The 14,937-nt window shown below is 46.8% G+C and overlaps 1 protein-coding gene across 1 annotated transcript in view; it reads right to left on the reverse strand.

Annotated features, from left to right (window-relative positions):
- Window positions 1-14,937, reverse strand: part of ehd2b (EH-domain containing 2b) — a 48,517-nt gene that overhangs the window by 21,808 nt on the left and 11,772 nt on the right. The window contains exon 2 of the mRNA XM_055895164.1: window positions 1-295. This exon is cut by the window's left edge and continues 253 nt beyond it. The gene's annotated coding sequence lies outside the window, so the exon portion shown is untranslated. The remainder of the gene's footprint in view (window positions 296-14,937) is intronic.

Raw genomic sequence — 14,937 nt, forward strand, 5'->3', positions numbered from 1 at the left:
ATTGGTTGATTGTTGTCCTTCAAGAGGACTTGGGAGTTCCGTAAAGTACCTGTGAGTGTGTGTGTGGGAATGTGTGTCTGTGGTGTGTGTGGGTTACGTCTGTGTTTCTTGAAGGTGACCCTGGGACCGTTTTCAGGTGTTTCCTGTGTTTTAATGTGAACTCTTCTCCTCTGAGACCTCTTCTTCAGTCGAGCCTCTTAGAGGATGGTACTGGATGTTACTGTACGGTCTGCTTTATGTCCTTAAAGCTCTGGTCTGAGGTCTTCCCTCTCCACTCTGACTCCTGAAAAGACTTCTGTGGGTGGGAAAAAAAGAAAACCAGCAATGAAACGTAAATGATAAAAAAATCCAGAAAGACACGAACACGCTGCTGCAAAAGAAAACTGTCAACAAATTGTCAACATGTTCCAGTGCCATTTTGTAGTGACAGGAGAAACAACTAGAAACAACGTAGAACAGAGAGTTTGTTCAGAACAAGCTACACATACAGAACATACAGCTAGATGTATAGGGACCTAGCATAGAACCGCTATGATACTCAACAATAGGTTAGTGGGATTTCAGGTCTATGCATACAAATTCTGTCTGCAACATTGTGAATATTACAACCTACTGAACACTGCTTGTCTACTGCTTTGACTTTTCCTACGGACGTGGAGTCAGATTTAGCCCACTACAGTGCATTGTCTGGAAACTACAGTATATTGTCTGGACTCTACAGTACAGGGAGAGAGAGAGAGACACAGCTGCATGTGAGCTCTCACATTTTTCAACATGTTTTTTTTTTTAGACACAAATATAGATTTGGAGATAGATAAACTTGGATTTTTTATCGGCAGGGACACATATAGGATGCTACCCTCCACAATATAACCTTCACTCCAGATTCAAAACTACAAACCTACAAACTAATTTTGGACAAAATTACCTGGAAGGATTACTACTACCAAGGATTCATTTTTTCAAGCTGTATAGAGGGTGCTTTGGCAAACAAACAGTAGAGACCCGAGGACACCATCCAACCCGGAACTGAGACAGACCAGACACAACTTTAATTAGCACTGAGGTGTGAAGTGAGAGGTGTCATAGCCTTTGAGCCCAACAAATGGCGGGAGTCTGTTCAGAGACAATCCACTGGCATTTTCTACACAAAATCTGCCTCCAAAAATGAAAGCTTCTTCCAAGTGGGTGTGACACTTACTCCCTTTGCCTGCTGCACCGCTGCTTGGATTCCACCTGGTGATCTGTTCACCGTCTGCCCTGGCCTGTCTCCCCCTGTCTGGTACAGGTACCCCCACCACATTCCCCCCTCTCTCCCGAGCTTTCGCTCGCCTCCAGCACACAGGTACTGTTGGAGCGAGTGACTCTGAACTTACAATGGCTAACCCCAAGTCGTTATATATTTTTTCTTGTGCATTTTGACTCCTGCATGCTTTGTTGACTTTCTTGTTTACCCAACCGTGGGATTAACTAGGTTTGTTTCCACACTCGGGACTCTCTATTGGTTACACGTACTCTTGGCCTCCTATCCTATTCTAAACACCTCTCGCCGGCTTTGTATTCATGTTACCTGATGAAATTGCTGTACAATAGGATCTTGTTACCATCAGATGCACATTCAGATGTCATAAATTAGCACTGCAGAGCTCTCCCTGTCCTCTGCCGTGCCCTGATTGTATTACTATTGATGATATCTGGAACCGTGCATGTACACCCCTGGCCCATCTACTGTTACTAGCCCCAATTCTGACTTGTGTTCTGATATCTGCTTCACTGATTTCTGTTCTCGTAAAAGCGTTTTCTGCATGTTAACAATAGAAGCGTATTACCTAAAATGGATCAATTGAAAGTGTGGGTTCTCAGCTCCAATCCAGATGTGCTGGTTTTAACCTTTTTCGGCAAGACAGTTCTTCCAAAGGTGGTGGAGTGGCAATCTTTACCAAGGAACACCTTCAGTGCTCGGTTGTCTCCACCAAGTCTGTCCCCAAACAATTTGATTTGCTGGTTTTATGCATTAAACTTTCAAATAGCTCTTCGTTGACTGTTGCTGTGTGTTATCGTCCTCCATCAGCACCGGCCTGTACCCTCACTGCCCTCAGCTCTCTCCTGGCCCCTTACACTAAGTCTGAATTCGTCCTGCTAGGTGACCTAAACTGGGACATGTTTAAACCACTTGACCAAGTCCTAAAGCAATAGGACTCCCTAAATCTTTCTCAGATCCAAACACCTAGAACAGGCTACTCTCCTTGATGTTATTCTCACAAATAATCCTGATAGGTATCAGTCTGGTGTTTTCAGTAATGACCTTAGTGATCACTGTTTTACAGCCTGCGTTCGTAATGGCTGCTCAGTTGAACGACCTGTCCTGATTTGTCATAGACGCTTGCTAAAAGAAAATTATTTAGCAAGCCTTCCTTCATGACCTGGCTTCTGTAAAATGGTATACAATCAGCGAGATCCCCCTCTGTTGAAGACACTTGGACCTTATTTTTTTATATTTTCAGTGGTGTTGTTAGCAATCACGCTCTCATAAAGAAAATAAGAATTAAAAACAGGTTCCTGGTTCGACCGTAATCTTGCAGTGTTACTCCACCTCAAGAATTGCTTTTGGTGAAAGGCTCGGCACACGCATACTCTGGCTGACTGGCTCTCGTTCAGGCAAACGAGAAATAAGTCCACTCAGGCTATCCGGAAGACCAAAGTTAGTTACTTTAAGGAGCAGTTCTCTCTCTGTGGGTCTAACCCCAAGAAATTCTGGAAAACAGTTAAAGACCTGGAGAATAAACCCTCCTCTTCACAGCTTCCCATGTCCCTTAATGATGATGATGATGTGGTTGTTACTGACAAGAAGCACATGGCTGAGCTCTTTAATCACCACTTCAATAAATCAGGATTCCTATTTGACTCAGTCATGCCTCCTTGCCCATCCAACATTTCCTCAACTCCCACCCCTTCTAATGCAACTATCCCTGATGCTCCTCCCTCTTTTTCCCCTGCCCCGCTACAAAGTTTCTCCCTGCAGGCAGTCACTGAGTCCGAGGTGCTAACGGAGCTCCTTAAACTTGACCCCCAAAAAACATCTGGGTCAGATGGTTTAGACCCTTTCTTCTTTAAGGTTGCTGCCCCTATCATCACCAAGCCTATATCTGACCTTTTTAACCTCTCTCTCCTCTCTGGGGAGATTCCCATTGCTTGGAAGGCAGCCACGGTTCGTCCTTTATTTAAAGGGGGAGATCAAGCTGATCCTAACTGTTATAAGCCAATTTCTATTTTGCCCTGTTTATCAAAAGTATTGGAAAAACTTGTCAATAATCAACTGACTGGCTTTCTTGATGTCTATAGTATTCTCTCTGGTATTCAATCTGGTTTCCTCTCAGGTTATGGATGTGTCACTGCAACCTTAAAGGTCCTCAATGATGTCACCATCGACCTTGATTCTAAGCAATGTTACGCTGCTATTTTTATTGACTTGGCCAAAGCTTTTGATACGGTAAACCATTCCATTCTTGGAATGAGGGGTCTGAGGGGTCTTTGGCCTGGTCTGCTAACTACCTCTCTCAAAGAGTGCAGTGTATAAAGTTAGAACATCTGCTGTCTCAGCCACAGCCTGTCACCAAGGGAGTACCCCAAGGCTCAATCCTAGGCCCCACACTCTTCTTAATTTCCATCAACAACATAGCTCAGGCTGTAGGAAGCTCTCTCATCCATTTATATGCAGTTGATACAGTCTTATACTCAGCTGGCCCCTCCCCGGATTCTGTGTTTAACGCTCTACAACAAAGCTTTCTTAGTGTCCAACAAGCTTTCTCTGCCTTTAACCTTGTTCTGAACACCTCCAAAACAAAAGGACATGTGGTTTGGTAAGAAGAATGCCCCTCTCCCCACAGGTGTGATTACTACCTCTGAGGGTTTAGAGCTTGATGTAGTCACCTCATACACGTACTGGCTAGACGGTACACTGTCCTTGTCTCAGCACATATCAAAGCTGCAGGCTAAGGTTACATCTAGACTTGGTTTCCTCTATCGTAATCACTCCTGTTTCACCCCAGCAGCCAAACCAACCCTGATTCAGATGACCATCCCACCCATGCTAGATTACGGAGACATAATTTATAGATCGGCAGGTAAGGGTGGTCTCGAGCTGCTAAATGTCCTTTACCACTCGGCCATCAGATTTTCCAACAATGCTCCTTATAGGACACATCACTGCCCTCCTCTGTGAACTGGTCATCTCTGTATACCCGTCGCAAGACCCACTGGTTGATGCTTATTTATAAAACCCTCTTAGGCCTCACTCCCCCCTATCTGAGATATCTACTGCAGCCCTCATCCTCCACACACAACACCCGTTCTGCCAGTCACATTCTGTTAAAGGTCCCCAAAGCGAACACATCCCTGGGTCGCTCCTCTTTTCAGTTCGCTGCAGCAAGCGACTGGAACGAGCTGCAACAAACACTCAAACTGGACAGTTTTATCTCCATCTCTCCATTCAAAGACTCAATCATGGACACTCTGACTGACAGCTGTGACTGCTTTGTGTGATCTATTGCTGTCTCTACCTTCTTGCTCTTTGTAATGTTGTCTGAGCCCAGTAATGTTTGTACCATGTTGTGTTTCTACCATGTTGTGTTGCTTCCATGTTGTTGTCATGTTGTGTTGCTACCATGTTGTTGCCATGTTGTGTTGCTACCATGCTGTGTTGTTGTGTTGCTACCATGCTGTGTTGTCATGTTGTGTTGCTACCATGCTGTGTTGTCATGTTGTGTTGCTACCATGCTGTGTTGTCATGTTGTGTTGCTACCATGCTGTGTTGTCATGTTGTGTTGCTACCATGCTGTGTTGTCATGTTGTGTTGCTACCATACTGTGTTGTCATGTTATGTTGCTACCATGCTGTGTTGCCATGTTGTGTTGTTACCATGCTGTGTTGCCATGTTGTGTTGCTACCATGTTGTGTTGCTACCATGCTGTGTTGTCATGTTGTGTTGCTACCATGCTGTGTTGTCATGTTGTGTTGTTACCATGCTGTGTTGCCATGTTGTGTTGTTACCATGCTGTGTTGTCATGTTGTGTTGCTACCATGCTGTGTTGTCATGTTGTGTTGTTACCATGCTGTGTTGTCATGTTGTGTTGCTACCATGCTGTGTTGTTACCATGCTGTGTTGTCATGTTGTGTTGTTACCATGCTGTGTTGCTACCATGTTGTGTTGCTACCATGTTGTGTTGCTACCATGTTGTGTTGCTACCATGTTGTGTTGCTACCATGCTGTGTTGTCAAGGTGTGTTGCTACCATGCTGTGTTGTCATGTTGTGTTGCTACCATGTTGTTGCCATGTTGTGTTGCTACCATGTTGTGTTGCTACCATGCTGTGTTGTCAAGGTGTGTTGCTACCATGCTGTGTTGTCATGTGTTGCTACCATGTTATGTTGTTCTCTTAGGTCTCTCTTTATGTAGTGTTGTGGTGTCTCTCTTGTCGTGATGTGTGTTTTGTCCTACATTTTTATAATTAAAAAAAATCCCAGCCCCCGTCCCCGGTAGGCCGTCATTGTATATAAGAATTTGTTCTTAACTGTTTTGCCTAGTTAAATAAAAAACTAAAAATTGTAAGAGCATGTCTGGAAAAACATGGTGTTCCCTTGCAGTGGAAACACTAACACACACACACACACAGGTCTGCACACACACTCACAGCCGTGTGTCCACTCACACCCAGCCCTGCTACATTAGTAGCCTACCTCATTTCCTTACATTGAAATGAATAAGACATCAGATTTTCCGAGAGGATGTGTTTGTTCTCACGGGAACGTTAAATGAGTGAATGATTATGAATTGTTCGCACAATGGAACGCTGTTGGAGAATGTTGGAGCGAACACACACACACACACACACACACACAAACACACAGATCCTCTCTACATGCACAAACACAGTCTGCCCTTTCATCCGTGGGCTGTTAATCACCAGTCTGCTTTGAGAGAGCAAGTTATTACAGGAGTCAACTACCAAATGGTGCTGTAGGCCCCTAGAGAAGCACTACATCTGATAGATATGAATGGTGCTGTAGGCCCCTAGAGAAGCACTACATCTGATCGGTATGAATGGTGCTGTATGCCCCTAGAGAAGCACTACATCTGATAGATATGAATGGTGCTGTAGGCCCCTAGAGAAGCACTACATCTGATCGGTATGAATGGTGCTGTATGCCCCTAGAGAAGCGCTACATCTGATAGATATGAATGGTGCTGTATGCCCCTAGAGAAGCACTACATCTGATAGGTATGAATGGTGCTGTATGCCCCTAGAGAAGCACTACATCTGATCGGTATGAATGGTGCTGTATGCCCCTAGAGAAGCACTACATCTGATAGGTATGAATGTTGCTGTATGCCCCTAGAGAAGCACTACATCTGATCGGTATGAATGGTGCTGTATGCCCCTAGAGAAGCACTACATCTGATAGGTATGAATGTTGCTGTATGCCCCTAGAGAAGCACTACATCTGATAGATATGAATGGTGCTGTAATGTAACTGTGTGTGGTGATAGTCAGATCAGATAGCACCTCCTGTCTTTATCTCCTGGAGAGAAAAAACTTCCTGGACAAAATGTTTCCCTGCAATAGCGAAGGTGTAAACTTAGCAGTAGAAATCCTGAATAGTATATTTTAAACATATCACCTTTTTTTTTTAAATAAGAAAATTATTAGCAATGAGAAAATGGTTTGATGAAGAGCGCAAAAACTTAAGAAATACATTGAGAAACCTATCCAACCCCAAAAACACAGACCCAGAAAACCAGAACACAGGCCTTTACTATGGGGAATCAGTACAGAAACACACTACGAAAAAATAAGGAACAGCATGTGTGAAAACAGCTCCATAACCACGTTTCCATTCACAGAGTTTATGTGAGTAAAGTCATACCCTTTAAAATCAAATAAATCACGACAGCTGTGATGGAGACAGGAATTTCCGGTACATGCCTACAGATAATTTGTTCGTTCGACATGGTAAGGATCTTTTTGAGTCTGTAAAATGAATAACGCACGAAATGGCGGTGGAAATGGCTTTATGCACAGATATTGATATAATAACCATCATATTGAAGTAAACTTGAAATCACGCGATAATATGCTGTGTGGGTCCTCCCACTACCACTCGGGAAACCAGTTAAATTATAAATAATCTGTAGCCTAATAAACTATGATGAACTTCACAGGGTGGCGAAAGGTGATGAGCTGGATGCTCCTTTTTTATAAATATCTTGGGTCTTATTCTGGTGACACTATGATCGATGCTGTTTGACTAATACAAATATTCTCTCTCTTACCCGTAATAATCATAATGTAGACTAGACAACCTGCACTGTATCTGTGAGACGTTGGCTAGAGCGCACGGGTCAAGACCAGAGGCACATTTCATATTTAGCGCAACAGTTTCCGTGTCAAAACTACCGGTAACGTTTAAAATGAGATGGAAACACATTGAACTTTCGATTTTTATTCGGTAAATGAAAACTTAATCGGAAAAGTTAATTGTGTGCACTTCTTTCATCACGCAACAATATCCTCAACAAGTCCGTTTGGTGGGAACAGCAGTCTTTATCCAGATTTTAGAATATTTGCATGGAAATCTGTTGCCGTGGAAACCTTAGCTAGAGAGATGGAAGATTCCAGAGTATCAAGTCACTTCTGTAAAACAGTGAATAAACAACAACACAAAGAGTTATTTTTACAAAATGGAGATGTATGTATGGATAAACCACTTCTCCAACCCTATAACAAAGAACATAGAGCTAAAATATATTATACATGATCATTTACTAAACTTAGAATCAACTATTAAAGACTACCAGAACGCAATGGATTCTCCAATTACATTGAATGAATTACAGGACAAAATACAAACCCTCCAACCCAAAAAGGCCTGTGGTGTTGATGGCATCCTAAATGAAATTATAAAATATACAGACCACAAAATTCAACTTGGTAATATACAAACTCTTCACTATTATCCTCAGCTCTGGCATCTTCCCCGATATTTGGAACCAAGGACTGATCACCCCAATTCACAAAAGTGTAGATGAATTGAACCCCAATAGTTACAGTGGAATCTGTGTCAACAACAGCCTCAGGGAAACCCTCTGCAGTATCATCAACAGCAGACTACAACATTTCTCCAGTGAAAACAAATGTCAAAATGGCTTCTTACCAGAATACCGTAAGACAGAGCATGTATTCACCCAGCAAACCTTAATTTAAAAAAACAAACAATCCTAAACAAACCAAAGTATTCTCATGCTTTGTTGATTTGTTGGGTGGGGGGGATCAATGTCCACAAACAATAAGTGTAAAAATTGGCAATAAACACAGAAGTATTCCATCAGAGCCGGGGGATGTATCAGGAATGCAGCTTGAGCCCCACCCTCTTCAACATATATATACCAACTAATTGGCGAGTTCACTAGAACAGTCTGCAGCACCCGGCCTCACCCTACTAGAATCTGAAGTCAAATGTCTACTGTTTGCTGATGATCTGGTGCTTCTGTCCCCAACCAAGGAGGGCCTACAGCAGCACCTAGATCTTCTGCACAGATTCTGCCAGACCTGGGCCCAGATAGTAAGGTCCAGATACCAGGACCACAAACATAAATTCTATCTAGACACTGTTGCCCTAGAGCACACAAATAATTACACCTACCTCGGCCTAAACATCAACACCACAGGTAACTTCCACAAGGCTGTGAACAATCTGAGAGACAAGGCAAGAGGGTCCTTCTACGCCGTAAAAAGGAACATCAAATTAGAAATCCCAGTTAGGATCTGGCAAAAAATACACTATATATACAAAAGCATGTGGACACGCGTTAAAATTAGTGGATTCGGCTATTTCAGCCACACCCGTTGATAACAGGTGTATAAAATCGAGCACACAGCCATGCAATCTCCATAGACAAACATTGACAGTAGAATGGCCTTGCTGAAGAGCTCAGTGACTTTCAACGTGGCACCGTCATAGGATGCCACCTTTCCAACAAGTCAGTACTTCAAATTTATGGCCTGCTAGAACTGCCCCGGTCAGCGGTAAATGCTGTTATTGTGAAGTAGAAAACGGTCTGTCCTCGGTTGCAACACTCACTACTGAGTTCTAAACTGCCTCTGGAAGCAACATCAGCACAAGAACGGTTCGTTGGGAGCTTCATGAAATGAGTTTCCGTGGCCGAGCAGCCGCACACAAGCCTAAGATCACCATGCATAATGCCAAGCTTCGACTGGAGTGGTGTAAAAGTCGCTGCCATTGGACTCTGAAGCAGTGGAAACGCCTTCTCTGTAGTGATGAATCACGCTTCACCATCTGGCAGCCTGACGGACGAATCTGGGTTTGGCGGATGCCAGGAGAACACTACCTGCCCTGATGCATAGTGCCAACTGTAAAGTTTGGTGGAGGAGGAATAATGGTCTGGGGCTGTTTTTCATGGTTCAGGCCCCTTAGTTCCAGTGAAGGGACATCTTAACGCTACAACATACAATGATATTCTAGATGATTCTGTCCCAACTTTGTGGCAACAGTTTGGGGAAGATTTGTACAGGGTAAAAGGGATCTTGAAGAAGGAAGGCTATCACACCATTTTGCAACAGCTAGCTAGCTACAGTAGGCCACTTTGTAGGCTATAACTCAACTGACTTACACGCTGTTTAGCTAAGTGAATAAAATCTCATTAGCTAGCTATCTCGATGTTGTCATTGTAAATTAAAAACAGTCTCCAAATGGTTTTGTAGATAATGGCCATGGAAGAGGGTGACATTGCAGCTCCAGCTATCAGTGAAGGGAGAGTGTAGGCTATTGGACAGGACAGGAGAGTGTAGACTACTGGACTGGACAGGAGAGTGTAGGCTATTGGACAGGACAGGAGAGTGTAGACTACTGGACTGGACAGGAGAGTGTAGGCTATTGGACAGGACAGGAGAGTGTAGACTACTGGACTGGACAGGAGAGTGTAGGCTATTGGACTGGACAGGAGAGTGTAGGCCATTGGACAGGACAGGAGAGTGTAGGCTACTGGACAGGAGAGGAGAGTGTAGACTACTGGACTGGACAGGAGAGTGTAGGCTACTGGACAGGACAGGAGAGTGTAGGCTACTGGACAGGACAGGAGAGTGTAGGCTACTGGACAGGACAGGAGAGTGTAGGCTACTGGACAGGACAGGAGAGTGTAGGCTACTGGACAGGACAGGAGAGTGTAGGCTACTGGACAGGACAGGAGAGTGTAGGCTACTGGACAGGACAGGAGAGTGTAGGCTACTGGACAGGAGAGGAGAGTGTAGGCTACTGGACAGGAGAGGAGAGTGTAGGCTACTGGACAGGACAGGAGAGTGTAGGCTACTGGACAGGACAGGAGAGTGTAGGCTACTGGACAGGACAGGAGAGTGTAGGCTACTGGACAGGACAGGAGAGTGTAGGCTACTGGACAGGACAGGAGAGTGTAGGCTACTGGACAGGACAGGAGAGTGTAGGCTACTGGACAGGACAGGAGAGTGTAGGCTACTGGACAGGACAGGAGAGTGTAGGCTACTGGACAGGACAGGAGCGTGTAGGCTACTGGACAGGACAGGAGCGTGTAGACTACTGGACAGGAGAGGAGAGTGTAGGCTACTGGACAGGAGAGTGTAGACTACTGGACAGGATAGGAGGGTGTAGATACTGGACAGGACAGGAGAGTGTAGACTACTGGACAGGACAGGAGAGTGTAGACTACTGGACAGGACAGGAGAGTGTAGGCTACTGGACAGCAGAGTGTAGACTACTGGACAGGACAGGAGAGTGTAGACTACTGGACAGGACAGGAGAGTGTAGGCTACTGGACAGCAGAGTGTAGACTACTGGACAGGACAGGAGAGTGTAGGCTACTGGACAGGACAGGAGAGTGTATGCTACTGGACAGGACAGGAGAGTGTATGCTACTGGACAGGACAGGAGAGTGTAGGCTACTGGACAGGACAGGAGAGTGTAGGCTATTAGACAGGACAGGAGAGTGTAGGCTACTGGACAGGAGAGTGTAGACTACTGGACAGGACAGGAGGGTGTAGGCTACTGGACAGGACAGGAGAGTGTAGACTACTGGACAGGAGAGGAGAGTGTAGGCTACTGGACAGGACAGGAGAGTGTAGGCTACTGGACAGGAGAGGAGAGTGTAGGCTACTGGACAGGAGAGGAGAGTGTAGGCTACTGGACAGGAGAGGAGAGTGTAGGCTACTGGACAGGAGAGGAGAGTGTAGGCTACTGGACAGGACAGGAGAGTGTAGACTACTGGACAGGACAGGAGAGTGTAGACTACTGGACAGGACAGGAGAGTGTAGGCTACTGGACAGGACAGGACAGTGTAGGCTACTGGACAGGACAGGAGAGTGTAGGCTACTGGACAGGACAGGAGAGTGTAGGCTACTGGACAGGAGAGGAGAGTGTAGGCTACTGGACAGCAGAGTGTAGACTACTGGACAGGACAGGAGAGTGTAGGCTACTGGACAGGACAGGAGAGTGTAGGCTACTGGACAGGACAGGAGAGTGTAGACTACTGGACAGGAGAGTGTAGGCTACTGGACAGGACAGGAGAGTGTAGGCTACTGGACAGGACAGGAGAGTGTAGACTATTGGACAGGACAGGAGAGTGTAGGCTACTGGACAGGACAGGAGAGTGTAGACTACTGGACAGAACAGGAGAGTGTAGGCTACTGGACAGCAGAGTGTAGACTACTGGACAGGACAGGAGAGTGTAGGCTACTGGACAGGACAGGAGGGTGTAGACTACTGGACAGGAGAGTGTAGGCTACTGGACAGGAGAGGAGAGTGTAGGCTACTGGACAGGAGAGGAGAGTGTAGGCTACTGGACAGGAGAGGAGAGTGTAGGCTACTGGATAGGACAGGAGAGTGTAGACTACTGGACAGGAGAGGAGAGTGTAGGCTACTGGACAGGAGAGGAGAGTGTAGGCTACTGGACAGGACAGGAGAGTGTAGGCTACTGGACAGGAGAGTGTAGGCTACTGGACAGGAGAGTGTAGGCTACTGGACAGGAGAGGAGAGTGTAGGCTACTGGACAGGACAGGAGAGTGTAGGCTACTGGACAGGAGAGTGTAGGCTACTGGACAGGAGAGTGTAGGCTACTGGACAGGAGAGTGTAGGCTTCTGGACAGGAGAGTGTAGACTACTGGACAGGAGAGTGTAGACTACTGGACAGGAGAGTGTAGACTACTGGACAGGAGAGTGTAGACTACTGGACAGGACAGGAGAGTGTATGCTACTGGACAGGAGAGTGTAGACTACTGGACAGGAGAGTGTAGACTACTGGACAGGAGAGTGTAGACTACTGGACAGGAGAGTGTAGACTACTGGACAGGAGAGTGTAGACTACTGGACAGGAGAGTGTAGACTACTGGACAGGAGAGTGTATGCTACTGGACAGGAGAGTGTAGGCTACTGGACAGGAGAGTGTAGGCTACTGGACAGGAGAGTGTAGGCTACTGGACAGGAGAGTGTAGGCTACTGGACAGGACAGGAGAGTGTAGACTACTGGACAGGAGAGTGTAGACTACTGGACAGGACAGGAGAGTGTAGGCTACTGGACAGGAGAGTGTAGGCTACTGGACAGGAGAGTGTAGACTACTGGACAGGAGAGTGTAGACTACTGGACAGGAGAGTGTATGCTACTGGACAGGACAGGAGAGTGTAGGCTACTGGACAGGACAGGACAGTGTAGACTACTGGACAGGACAGGAGAGTGTAGGCTACTGGACAGGAGAGGAGAGTGTAGGCTACTGGACAGGAGAGGAGAGTGTAGGCTACTGGACAGGACAGGAGAGTGTAGACTACTGGACAGGAGAGGAGAGTGTAGGCTACTGGACAGGAGAGGAGAGTGTAGGCTATTGGACAGGAAAGGAGAGTGTAGGCTACTGGACAGGAGAGGAGAGTGTAGGCTACTGGACAGGAGAGTGTAGGCTACTGGACAGCAGAGTGTAGGCTACTGGACAGGACAGGAGAGTGTAGGCTACTGGACAGGACAGGAGAGTGTAGGCTACTGGACAGGACAGGAGAGTGTAGACTACTGGACAGGAGAGGAGAGTGTAGGCTACTGGACAGGAGAGGAGAGTGTAGGCTACTGGACAGGACAGGAGAGTGTAGACTACTGGACAGGAGAGTGTAGGCTACTGGACAGGAGAGGAGAGTGTAGACTACTGGACAGGACAGGAGAGTGTAGGCTACTGGACAGGAGAGTGTAGGCTACTGGACAGGAGAGTGTAGGCTACTGGACAGGAGAGTGTAGACTACTGGACAGGAGAGTGTAGACTACTGGACAGGACAGGAGAGTGTATGCTACTGGACAGGACAGGAGAGTGTAGACTACTGGACAGGACAGGACAGTGTAGGCTACTGGACAGGAGAGGAGAGTGTAGGCTACTGGACAGCAGAGTGTAGACTACTGGACAGGAGAGTGTAGGCTACTGGACAGGACAGGAGAGTGTAGACTACTGGACAGGACAGGAGAGTGTAGACTACTGGACAGGACAGGAGAGTGTAGGCTACTGGACAGAACAGGAGAGTGTAGACTACTGGACAGGAGAGTGTAGGCTACTGGACAGCAGAGTGTAGACTACTGGACAGGAGAGGAGAGTGTAGGCTACTGGACAGGACAGGAGAGTGTAGGCTACTGGACAGGACATGAGGGTGTAGACTACTGGACAGGAGAGTGTAGGCTACTGGACAGGAGAGGAGAGTGTAGGCTACTGGACAGGACAGGAGAGTGTAGGCTACTGGACAGGACAGGAGAGTGTAGGCTACTGGACAGGACAGGAGAGTGTAGGCTACTGGACAGGAGAGTGTAGGCTACTGGACAGGAGAGTGTAGGCTACTGGACAGGAGAGTGTAGGCTACTGGACAGGACAGGAGAGTGTAGGCTACTGGACAGGAGAGGAGAGTGTAGGCTACTGGACAGGAGAGGAGAGTGTAGGCTACTGGACAGGAAAGGAGAGTGTAGGCTACTGGACAGGAGGGTGTAGGCTACTGGATAGGACAGGAGAGTGTAGACTACTGGACAGGAGAGGAGAGTGTAGGCTACTGGACAGGACAGGAGAGTGTAGACTACTGGACAGGAGAGTGTAGACTACTGGACAGGAGAGTGTAGACTACTGGACAGGAGAGTGTAGACTACTGGACAGGACAGGAGAGTGTATGCTACTGGACAGGAGAGTGTAGACTACTGGACAGGAGAGTGTAGACTACTGGACAGGAGAGTGTATACTACTGGACAGGAGAGTGTAGACTACTGGACAGGAGAGTGTAGACTACTGGACAGGAGAGTGTAGACTACTGGACAGGAGAGTGTAGACTACTGGACAGGAGAGTGTAGACTACTGGACAGGAGAGTGTATGCTACTGGACAGGAGAGTGTAGACTACTGGACAGGAGAGTGTAGGCTACTGGACAGGAGAGTGTAGGCTACTGGACAGGAGAGTGTAGGCTACTGGACAGGAGAGTGTAGGCTACTGGACAGGACAGGAGAGTGTAGACTACTGGACAGGAGAGTGTAGACTACTGGACAGGACAGGAGAGTGTAGGCTACTGGACAGGAGAGTGTAGGCTACTGGACAGGAGAGTGTAGACTACTGGACAGGAGAGTGTAGACTACTGGACAGGAGAGTGTATGCTACTGGACAGGACAGGAGAGTGTAGGCTACTGGACAGGACAGGACAGTGTAGACTACTGGACAGGACAGGAGAGTGTAGGCTACTGGACAGGAGAGGAGAGTGTAGGCTACTGGACAGGAGAGGAGAGTGTAGGCTACTGGACAGGACAGGAGAGTGTAGGCTACTGGACAGGACAGGAGAGTGTAGACTACTGGACAGGACAGGAGAGTGTAGGCTACTGGACAGGAGAGGAGAGTGTAGG

Source organism: Salvelinus fontinalis, chromosome 33 (genome assembly GCF_029448725.1).
Source record: "Salvelinus fontinalis isolate EN_2023a chromosome 33, ASM2944872v1, whole genome shotgun sequence".
NCBI classification, from domain to species: domain Eukaryota; kingdom Metazoa; phylum Chordata; class Actinopteri; order Salmoniformes; family Salmonidae; genus Salvelinus; species Salvelinus fontinalis.